Raw genomic sequence first — 12908 nt, 5'->3', positions numbered from 1 at the left:
TCACATCTGACGCAGGGGCCTGAGCTATATACACATTCCTCCTATCCTCAGCGTCTCCATCCCAATCCCACCTAACACTGCGTCACACTAATTACACCGTTACACATCTGACGCAGGGGCCTGAGCTATATACACATTCCTCCTATCCTCAGTGTCTCCATCCCAATCCCACCTAACACCGCGTCACACTAATTACACCGTTACCCATCTGACGCAGGGGCCTGAGCTATATACACATTCCTCCTATCCTCAGCGTCTCCATCCCAATCCCACCTAACACCGCGTCACACTAATTACACCGTTACCCATCTGACGCAGGGGCCTGAGCTATATACACATTCCTCCTATCCTCAGTGTCTCCATCCCAATCCCACCTAACACCGCGTCACACTAAGTACACCGTTACCTATCTGACTCAGGGGCCTGAGCTATATACACATTCCTCCTATCCTCAGCGTCTCCATCCCAATCCCACCTAACACCGCGTCACACTAATTACACCGTTACCCATCTGATGCAGGGGCCTGAGCTATATACACATTCCTCCTATCCTCAGTGTCTCCATCCCAATCCCATCTAACACCGCGTCACACTAATTACACCGTTACCCATCTGACGCAGGGGCCTGAGCTATATACACATTCCTCCTATCCTCAGCGTCTCCATCCCAATCCCACCTAACACCGCATCACACTAATTACACCGTTACCCATCTGACGCAGGGGCCTGAGCTATATACACATTCCTCCTATCCTCAGCGTCTCCATCCCAATCCCACCTAACACCGTGTCACACTAATTACACCGTTACCCATCTGACGCAGGGGCCTGAGCTATATACACATTCCTCCTATCCTCAGCGTCTCCATCCCAATCCCACCTAACACCGCGTCACACTAATTACACCGTTACCCATCTGACGCAGGGACCTGAGCTATATACACATTCCTCCTATCCTCAGTGTCTCCATCCCAATCCCACCTAACACCGCGTCACACTAATTACACCGTTACCCATCTGACGCAGGGGCCTGAGCTATATACACATTCATCCTATCCTCAGTGTCTCCATCCCAATCCCACCTAACACCGCGTCACACTAATTACACCGTTACCCATCTGACGCAGGGGCCTGAGCTATATACACCTTCCTCCTATCCTCAGCGTCTCCATCCCAATCCCACCTAACGCCGCGTCACACTAGTTACACCGTTACCTATCTGACGCAGGGGCCTGAACTATATACACATTCCTCCTATCCTCAGTGTCTCCATCCCAATCCCACCTAACACTGCGTCACACTAATTACACCGTTACCCATCTGACGCAGGCGCCTGAGCTATATACACATTCCTCCTATCCTCAGCGTCTCCATCCCAATCCCACCTAACACCGCGTCACACTAATTACACCGTTACCCATCTGACACAGGGGCCTGAGCTATATACACATTCCTCCTATCCTCAGTGTCTCCATCCCAATCCCACCTAACACCGCGTCACACTAATTACACCGTTACCCATTTGATGCAGGGGCCTGAGCTATATACACATTCCTCCTATCCTCAGCGTCTCCATTCCAATCCCACCTAACACCGCGTCACACTAATTACACCGTTACCCATCTGACGCAGGGGTCTGAGCTATATACACATTCCTCCTATCCTCAGTGTCTCCATCCCAATCCCACCTAACACCGCGTCACACTAATTACACCGTTACCCATCTGACGCAGGGGCCTGAGCTATATACACATTCCTCCTATCCTCAGCGTCTCCATCCCAATCCCACCTAACACCGCGTCACACTAATTACACCGTTACCCATCTGACGCAAGCGCCTGAGCTATATACACATTCCTCCTATCCTCAGCGTCTCCATCCCAATCCCACCTAACACTGCGTCACACTAATTACACCGTTACCCATCTGACGCAGGGGCCTGAGCTATATACACATTCCTCCTATCCTCAGCGTCTCCATCCCAATCCCACCTAACACTGCGTCACACTAATTACACCGTTACCCATCTGACGCAGGGGCCTGAGCTATATACACATTCCTCCTATCCTCAGTGTCTCCATCCCAATCCCACCTAACACCGCATCACACTAATTACACCGTTACCCATCTGACGCAGGGGTCTGAGCTATATACACATTCCTCCTATCCTCAGCGTCTCCATCCCAATCCCACCTAACACCGCGTCACACTAATTACACCATTACCCATCTGACGCAGGGGCCTGAGCTATATACACATTCCTCCTATCCTCAGTGTCTCCATCCCAATCCCACCTAACACCGCGTCACACTAATTACACCGTTACCCATCTGACGCAGGGGCCTGAGCTATATACACATTCCTCCTATCCTCAGCGTCTCCATCCCAATCCTACCTAACACCGCGTCACACTAATTACACCGTTACCCATCTGACGCAGGGGCCTGAGCTATATACACATTCCTCCTATCCTCAGCGTCTCCATCCCAATCCTACCTAACACCGCGTCACACTAATTACACCGTTACCCATCTGACGCAGGGGCCTGAGCTATATACACATTCCTCCTATCCTCAGCGTCTCCATCCCAATCCTACCTAACACCGCGTCACACTAATTACACCGTTACCCATCTGACGCAGGGACCTGAGCTATATACACATTCATCCTATCCTCAGTGTCTCCATCCCAATCCCACCTAACACCGCGTCACACTAATTACACCGTTACCCATCTGAAGCAGGGGCCTGATCTATATACACATTCCTCCTATCCTCAGTGTCTCCATCCCAATCCCACCTAACACCGCGTCACACTAATTACACCGTTACCCATCTGACGCAGGGGCCTGAGCTATATACACCTTCCTCCTATCCTCAGCGTCTCCATCCCAATCCCACCTAACACCGCGTCACACTAATTACACCGTTACCCATCTGACGCAGGGTCCTGAGCTATATACACATTCCTCCTATCCTCAGTGTCTCCATCCCAATCCCACCTAACACCGCGTCACACTAATTACACCGTTACCCATCTGACGCAGGGGCCTGATCTATATACACATTCCTCCTATCCTCAGTGTCTCCATCCCAATCCCACCTAACACCGCGTCACGCTAATTACACCGTTACCTATCTGACGCAGGGGCCTGAACTATATACACATTCCTCCTATCCTCAGCGTCTCCATCCCAATCCCACATAACACTGCGTCACACTAATTACACCGTTACCCATCTGACGCAGGCGCCTGAGCTATATACACATTCCTCCTATCCTCAGCGTCTCCATCCCAATCCCACCTAACACTGCGTCACACTAATTACACCATTACCCATCTGACGCAGGGGCCTGAGCTATATACACCTTCCTCCTATCCTCAGTGTCTCCATCCCAATCCCACCTAACACCGCGTCACACTAATTACACCGTTACCCATCTGACGCAGGCGCCTGAGCTATATACACATTCCTCCTATCCTCAGCGTCTCCATCCCAATCCTACCTAACACCGCGTCACACTAATTACACCGTTACCCATCTGACGCAGGGGTCTGAGCTATACACACATTCCTCCTATCCTCAGTGTCTCCATCCCAATCCCACCTAACACCGCGTCACACTAATTACACCGTTACCCATTTGATGCAGGGGCCTGAGCTATATACACATTCCTCCTATCCTCAGCGTCTCCATTCCAATCCCACCTAACACCGCGTCACACTAATTACACCGTTACCCATCTGACGCAGGGGTCTGAGCTATATACACATTCCTCCTATCCTCAGTGTCTCCATCCCAATCCCACCTAACACCGCATCACACTAATTACACCGATACCCATCTGACGCAGGGGCCTGAGCTATATACACATTCCTCCTATCCTCAGTGTCTCCATCCCAATCCCACCTAACACCGCGTCACACTAATTACACCGTTACCCATCTGACGCAGGCGCCTGAGCTATATACACATTCCTCCTATCCTCAGCGTCTCCATCCCAATCCCACCTAACACTGCGTCACACTAATTACACCGTTACCCATCTGATGCAGGGGCCTGAGCTATATACACATTCCTCCTATCCTCAGTGTCTCCATCCCAATCCCACCTAACACCACGTCACACTAATTACACCGTTACCCATCTGATGCAGGCGCCAGAGCTATATACACATTCCTCCTATCCTCAGCGTCTCCATCCCAATCCCACCTAACACCGCGTCACACTAATTACACCGTTACCCATCTGACGCAGGGGCCTGAGCTATATACACATTCCTCCTATCCTCAACCTCTCCATCCCAATCCCACCTAACACCGCGTCACACTAATTACACCGTTACCCATCTGACGCAGGGGCCTGAGCTATGTACACATTCCTCCTATCCTCAGCGTCTCCATCCCAATCCCACCTAACACCGCATCACACTAATTACACCGTTACCCATCTGACGCAGGGGCCTGAGCTATATACACATTCCTCCTATCCTCAGCGTCTCCATCCCAATCCCACCTAACGCTGCATCACACTAATTACACCGTTACCCATCTGACGCAGGGGCCTGATCTATATACACATTCCTCCTATCCTCAGCGTCTCCATCCCAATCCCACCTAACGCTGCATCACACTAATTACACCGTTACCCATCTGACGCAGGGGCCTGAGCTATATACACATTCCTCCTATCCTCAGTGTCTCTATCCCAATCCCACCTAACACCACGTCACACTAATTACACCGTTACCCATCTGACGCAGGGGCCTGAGCTATATACACATTCCTCCTATCCTCAGTGTCTCCATCCCAATCCCACCTAACACCGCGTCACACTAATTACACCGTTACCCATCTGACGCATTGGCCTGAGCTATATACACATTCCTCCTATCCTCAGTGTCTCCATCCCAATCCCACCTAACACCGCGTCACACTAATTACACCGTTACCCATCTGACGCAGGGGCCTGAGCTATATACACATTCCTCCTATCCTCAGTGTCTCCATCCCAATCCCACCTAACGCCGCGTCACACTAATTACACCGTTACCCATCTGACGCAGGGTCCTGATCTGTATACACATTCCTCCTATCCTCAGCGTCTCCATCCCAATCCCACCTAACACTGCGTCACACTAATTACACCGTTACCCATCTGACGCAGGGGCCTGAGCTATATACACATTCCTCCTATCCTCAGTGTCTCCATCCCAATCCCACCTAACACCACGTCACACTAATTACACCGTTACCCATCTGATGCAGGCGCCTGAGCTATATACACATTCCTCCTATCCTCAGCGTCTCCATCCCAATCCCACCTAACACCGCGTCACACTATTTACACCGTTACCCATCTGACGCAGGGGCCTGAGCTATATACACATTCCTCCTATCCTCAGCCTCTCCATCCCAATCCCACCTAACACCGCGTCACACTAATTACACCGTTACCAATCTGACGCAGGGGCCTGAGCTATATACACATTCCTCCTATCCTCAGCGTCTCCATCCCAATCCCACCTAACACCGCATCACACTAATTACTAGAGATGAGCGCCTGAAATTTTTCGGGTTTTGTGTTTTGGTTTTTGGTTCGGTTCCGCGGCCGTGTTTTGGGTTCGAACGCGTTTTGGCAAAACCTCACCGAATTATTTTTGTCGGATTCGGGTGTGTTTTGGATTCGGGTGTTTTTTTCCAAAAACACTAAAAAACAGCTTAAATCATAGAATTTGGGGGTCATTTTGATCCCAAAGTATTATTAACCTCAAAAACCATAATTTACACTCATTTTCAGTCTATTCTGAATACCTCACACCTCACAATATTATTTTTAGTCCTAAAATTTGCACCGAGGTCGCTGTGTGAGTAAGATAAGCGACCCTAGTGGCCGACACAAACACCGGGCCCATCTAGGAGTGGCACTGCAGTGTCACGCAGGATGTCCCTTCCAAAAAACCCTCCCCAAACAGCACATGACGCAAAGAAAAAAAGAGGCGCAATGAGGTAGCTGTGTGAGTAAGATTAGCGACCCTAGTGGCCGACACAAACACCGGGCCCATCTAGGAGTGGCACTGCAGTGTCACGCAGGATGGCCCTTCCAAAAAACCCTCCCCAAACAGCACATGACGCAAAGAAAAAAAGAGGCGCAATGAGGTAGCTGACTGTGTGAGTAAGATTAGCGACCCTAGTGGCCGACACAAACACCGGGCCCATCTAGGAGTGGCACTGCAGTGTCACGCAGGATGTCCCTTCCAAAAAACCCTCCCCAAACAGCACATGACGCAAAGAAAAAAAGAGGCGCAATGAGGTAGCTGTGTGAGTAAGATTAGCGACCCTAGTGGCCGACACAAACACCGGGCACATCTAGGAGTGGCACTGCAGTGTCACGCAGGATGTCCCTTCCAAAAAACCCTCCCCAAACAGCACATGACGCAAAGAAAAAAAGAGGCGCAATGAGGTAGCTGTGTGAGTAAGATTAGCGACCCTAGTGGCCGACACAAACACCGGGCCCATCTAGGAGTGGCACTGCAGTGTCACGCAGGATGTCCCTTCCAAAAAACCCTCCCCAATCAGCACATGATGCAAAGAAAAAGAAAAGAAAAAAGAGGTGCAAGATGGAATTATCCTTGGGCCCTCCCACCCACCCTTATGTTGTATAAACAAAACAGGACATGCACACTTTAACCAACCCATCATTTCAGTGACAGGGTCTGCCACACGACTGTGACTGATATGACGGGTTGGTTTGGACCCCCCCCAAAAAAGAAGCAATTAATCTCTCCTTGCACAAACTGGCTCTACAGAGGCAAGATGTCCACCTCATCTTCACCCTCCGATATATCACCGTGTACATCCCCCTCCTCACAGATTATCAATTCGTCCCCACTGGAATCCACCATCTCAGCTCCCTGTGTACTTTGTGGAGGCAATTGCTGCTGGTCAATGTCTCCGCGGAGGAATTGATTATAATTCATTTTAATGAACATCATCTTCTCCACATTTTCTGGATGTAACCTCGTACGCCGATTGCTGACAAGGTGAGCGGCGGCACTAAACACTCTTTCGGAGTACACACTTGTGGGAGGGCAACTTAGGTAGAATAAAGCCAGTTTGTGCAAGGGCCTCCAAATTGCCTCTTTTTCCTGCCAGTATAAGTACGGACTGTGTGACGTGCCTACTTGGATGCGGTCACTCATATAATCCTCCACCATTCTATCAATGTTGAGAGAATCATATGCAGTGACAGTAGACGACATGTCCGTAATCGTTGTCAGGTCCTTCAGTCCGGACCAGATGTCAGCATCAGCAGTCGCTCCAGACTGCCCTGCATCACCGCCAGCGGGTGGGCTCGGAATTCTGAGCCTTTTCCTCGCACCCCCAGTTGCGGGAGAATGTGAAGGAGGAGATGTTGACAGGTCGCGTTCCGCTTGACTTGACAATTTTGTCACCAGCAGGTCTTTCAACCCCAGCAGACCTGTGTCTGCCGGAAAGAGAGATCCAAGGTAGGCTTTAAATCTAGGATCGAGCACGGTGGCCAAAATGTAGTGCTCTGATTTCAACAGATTGACCACCCGTGAATCCTTGTTAAGCGAATTAAGGGCTGCATCCACAAGTCCCACATGCCTAGCGGAATCGCTCCCTTTTAGCTCCTTCTTCAATGCCTCCAGCTTCTTCTGCAAAAGCCTGATGAGGGGAATGACCTGACTCAGGCTGGCAGTGTCTGAACTGACTTCACGTGTGGCAAGTTCAAAGGGCATCAGAACCTTGCACAACGTTGAAATCATTCTCCACTGCACTTGAGACAGGTGCATTCCATCTCCTATATCGTGCTCAATTGTATAGGCTTGAATGGCCTTTTGCTGCTCCTCCAACCTCTGAAGCATATAGAGGGTTGAATTCCACCTCGTTACCACTTCTTGCTTCAGATGATGGCAGGGCAGGTTCAGTAGTTTTTGGTGGTGCTCCAGTCTTCTGTACGTGGTGCCTGTACGCCGAAAGTGTCCCGCAATTTTTCTGGCCACCGACAGCATCTCTTGCACGCCCCTGTCGTTTTTTAAAAAATTCTGCACCACCAAATTCAAGGTATGTGCAAAACATGGGACGTGCTGGAATTTGCCCATATTTAATGCACACACAATATTGCTGGCGTTGTCCGATGCCACAAATCCACAGGAGAGTCCAATTGGGGTAAGCCATTCCGCGATGATCTTCCTCAGTTGCCGTAAGAGGTTTTCAGCTGTGTGCGTATTCTGGAAAGCGGTGATACAAAGCGTAGCCTGCCTAGGAAAGAGTTGGCGTTTGCGAGATGCTGCTACTGGTGCCGCCGCTGCTGTTCTTGCGGCGGGAGTCCATACATCTACCCAGTGGGCTGTCACAGTCATATAGTCCTGACCCTGCCCTGCTCCACTTGTCCACATGTCCGTGGTTAAGTGGACATTGGGTACAACTGCATTTTTTAGGAGACTGGTGAGTCTTTTTCTGACGTCCGTGTACATTCTCGGTATCGCCTGCCTAGAGAAGTGGAACCTAGATGGTATTTGGTAACGGGGGCACACTGCCTCAATAAATTGTCTAGTTCCCTGTGAACTAACGGCGGATACCGGACGCACGTCTAACACCAACATAGTTGTCAAGGACTCAGTTATCCGCTTTGCAGTAGGATGACTGCTGTGATATTTCATCTTCCTCGCAAAGGACTGTTGAACAGTCAATTGCTTACTGGAAGTAGTACAAGTGGGCTTACGACTTCCCCTATGGGATGACCATCGACTCCCAGCGGCAACAACAGCAGCGCCAGCAGCAGTAGGCGTTACACGCAAGGATGCATCGGAGGAATCCCAGGCAGGAGAGGACTCGTCAGACTTGCCAGTGACATGGCCTGCAGGACTATTGGCATTCCTGGGGAAGGAGGAAATTGACACTGAGGGAGTTGGTGGGGTGGTTTGCGTGAGCTTGGTTACAAGAGGAAGGGATTTACTGGTCAGTGGACTGCTTCCGCTGTCACCCAAAGTTTTTGAACTTGTCACTGACTTATTATGAATGCGCTGCAGGTGACGTATAAGGGAGGATGTTCCGAGGTGGTTAACGTCCTTACCCCTACTTATTACAGCTTGACAAAGGGAACACACGGCTTGACACCTGTTGTCCGCATTTCTGGTGAAATACCTCCACACCGAAGAGCTGATTTTTTTGGTATTTTCACCTGGCATGTCAACGGCCATATTCCTCCCACGGACAACAGGTGTCTCCCCGGGTGCCTGACTTAAACAAACCACCTCACCATCAGAATCCTCCTGGTCAATTTCCTCCCCAGCGCCAGCAACACCCATATCCTCATCCTGGTGTACTTCAACACTGACATCTTCAATCTGACTATCAGGAACTGGACTGCGGGTGCTCCTTCCAGCACTTGCAGGGGGCGTGCAAATGGTGGAAGGCGCATGCTCTTCACGTCCAGTGTTGGGAAGGTCAGGCATCGCAACCGACACAATTGGACTCTCCTTGTGGATTTGGGATTTCAAAGAACGCACAGTTCTTTGCGGTGCTTTTGCCAGCTTGAGTCTTTTCAGTTTTCTAGCGAGAGGCTGAGTGCTTCCATCCTCATGTGAAGCTGAACCACTAGCCATGAACATAGGCCAGGGCCTCAGCCGTTCCTTGCCACTCCGTGTGGTAAATGGCATATTGGCAAGTTTACGCTTCTCCTCCGACAATTTTATTTTAGGTTTTGGAGTCCTTTTTTTACTGATATTTGGTGTTTTGGTTTTGACATGCTCTGTACTATGCCATTGGGCATCGGCCTTGGCAGACGACGTTGCTGGCATTTCATCGTCTCGGCCATGACTAGTGGCAGCAGCTTCAGCACGAGGTGGAAGTGGATCTTGATCTTTCCCTAATTTTGGAACCTCAACATTTTTGTTCTCCATATTTTAATAGGCACAACTAAAAGGCACCTCAGGTAAACAATGGAGATGGATGGATTGGATACTAGTATACAATTATGGACGGGCTGCCGAGTGCCGACACAGAGGTAGCCACAGCCGTGAACTACCGCACTGTACTGTGTCTGCTGCTAATATATAGACTGGTTGATAAAGAGATAGTATACTCGTAACTAGTATGTATGTATAAAGAAAGAAAAAAAAACCACGGTTAGGTGGTATATACAATTATGGACGGGCTGCCGAGTGCCGACACAGAGGTAGCCACAGCCGTGAACTACCGCACTGTACTGTGTCTGCTGCTAATATATAGACTGGTTGATAAAGAGATAGTATACTCGTAACTAGTATGTATGTATAAAGAAAGAAAAAAAAACCACGGTTAGGTCACTGGTATATACAATTATGGACGGGCTGCCGAGTGCCGACACAGAGGTAGCCACAGCCGTGAACTACCGCACTGTACTGTGTCTGCTGCTAATATATAGACTGGTTGATAAAGAGATAGTATACTCGTAACTAGTATGTATGTATAAAGAAAGAAAAAAAAACCACGGTTAGGTCACTGGTATATACAATTATGGACGGGCTGCCGAGTGCCGACACAGAGGTAGCCACAGCCGTGAACTACCGCACTGTACTGTGTCTGCTGCTAATATATAGACTGGTTGATAAAGAGATAGTATACTCGTAACTAGTATGTATGTATAAAGAAAGAAAAAAAAACCACGGTTAGGTCACTGGTATATACAATTATGGACGGGCTGCCGAGTGCCGACACAGAGGTAGCCACAGCCGTGAACTACCGCACTGTACTGTGTCTGCTGCTAATATATAGACTGGTTGATAAAGAGATAGTATACTCGTAACTAGTATGTATGTAGAAAGAAAGAAAAAAAAAACACGGTTAGGTCACTGGTATATACAATTATGGACGGGCTGCCGAGTGCCGACACAGAGGTAGCCACAGCCGTGAACTACCGCACTGTACTGTGTCTGCTGCTAATATATAGACTGGTTGATAAAGAGATAGTATACTCGTAACTAGTATGTATGTATAAAGAAAGAAAAAAAAACCACGGTTAGGTCACTGGTATATACAATTATGGACGGGCTGCCGAGTGCCGACACAGAGGTAGCCACAGCCGTGAACTACCGCACTGTACTGTGTCTGCTGCTAATATATAGACTGGTTGATAAAGAGATAGTATACTCGTAACTAGTATGTATGTATAAAGAAAGAAAAAAAAACCACGGTTAGGTCACTGGTATATACAATTATGGACGGGCTGCCGAGTGCCGACACAGAGGTAGCCACAGCCGTGAACTACCGCACTGTACTGTGTCTGCTGCTAATATATAGACTGGTTGATAAAGAGATAGTATACTCGTAACTAGTATGTATGTATAAAGAAAGAAAAAAAAACCACGGTTAGGTCACTGGTATATACAATTATGGACGGGCTGCCGAGTGCCGACACAGAGGTAGCCACAGCCGTGAACTACCGCACTGTACTGTGTCTGCTGCTATTATATAGACTGGTTGATAAAGAGATAGTATACTCGTAACTAGTATGTATGTATAAAGAAAGAAAAAAAAACCACGGTTAGGTCACTGGTATATACAATTATGGACGGGCTGCCGAGTGCCGACACAGAGGTAGCCACAGCCGTGAACTACCGCACTGTACTGTGTCTGCTGCTAATATATAGACTGGTTGATAAAGAGATAGTATACTCGTAACCAGTATGTATGTATAAAGAAAGAAAAAAAAACCACGGTTAGGTGGTATATACAATTATGGACGGGCTGCCGAGTGCCGACACAGAGGTAGCCACAGCCGTGAACTACCGCACTGTACTGTGTCTGCTGCTAATATATAGACTGGTTGATAAAGAGATAGTATACTCGTAACTAGTATGTATGTATAAAGAAAGAAAAAAAAACCACGGTTAGGTCACTGGTATATACAATTATGGACGGGCTGCCGAGTGCCGACACAGAGGTAGCCACAGCCGTGAACTACCGCACTGTACTGTGTCTGCTGCTAATATATAGACTGGTTGATAAAGAGATAGTATACTCGTAACTAGTATGTATGTATAAAGAAAGAAAAAAAAACCACGGTTAGGTCACTGGTATATACAATTATGGACGGGCTGCCGAGTGCCGACACAGAGGTAGCCACAGCCGTGAACTACCGCACTGTACTGTCTGCTGCTAATATATAGACTGGTTGATAAAGAGATAGTATACTCGTAACTAGTATGTATGTATAAAGAAAGAAAAAAAAACCACGGTTAGGTCACTGGTATATACAATTATGGACGGGCTGCCGAGTGCCGACACAGAGGTAGCCACAGCCGTGAACTACCGCACTGTACTGTGTCTGCTGCTAATATAGACTGGTTGATAAAGAGATAGTATACTACTAATATTATATACTGGTGGTCAGGTCACTGGTCACTAGTCACACTGGCAGTGGCACTCCTGCAGCAAAAGTGTGCACTGTTTAATTTTAATATAATATTATGTACTCCTGGCTCCTGCTATAACCTATAACTGGCACTGCAGTAGTGCTCCCCAGTCTCCCCCACAATTATAAGCTGTGTGAGCTGAGCAGTCAGACAGATATATAATATATATAGATGATGCAGCACACTGGCCTGAGCCTGAGCAGTGCACACAGATATGGTATGTATGTGACTGAGTCACTGTGTGCTGTGTATCGCTTTTTTCAGGCAGAGAACGGATTATAAATAAAAGTGGTGGTCACTGGTCACTATCAGCAAAACTCTGCACTGTACACTACTGAGTACTCCTAATGCTCCCCAAAATTAGTAAATCAAGTGTCTAAACGGAGAGGACGCCAGCCACGTCCTCTCCCTATCAATCTCAATGCACGTGTGAAAATGGCGGCGACGCGCGGCTCCTTATATAGAATCCGAGTCTCGCGATAGAATC

The 12908-nt window shown here is 48.6% G+C and overlaps 1 protein-coding gene across 4 annotated transcripts in view; it reads left to right on the top strand.

The window, feature by feature from the left end:
• The window catches only part of GARNL3 (GTPase activating Rap/RanGAP domain like 3), a 429083-nt gene that overhangs the window by 130427 nt on the left and 285748 nt on the right, over positions 1-12908 (top strand). The gene's annotated exons all lie outside the window — the stretch shown is intronic.

Source organism: Pseudophryne corroboree, chromosome 8, assembly GCF_028390025.1.
Source record: "Pseudophryne corroboree isolate aPseCor3 chromosome 8, aPseCor3.hap2, whole genome shotgun sequence".
Lineage (NCBI taxonomy): Eukaryota > Metazoa > Chordata > Amphibia > Anura > Myobatrachidae > Pseudophryne > Pseudophryne corroboree.
Note: the sequence above shows the minus strand (reverse complement) of the source record. Positions and strands in the feature narration are given on the sequence as shown.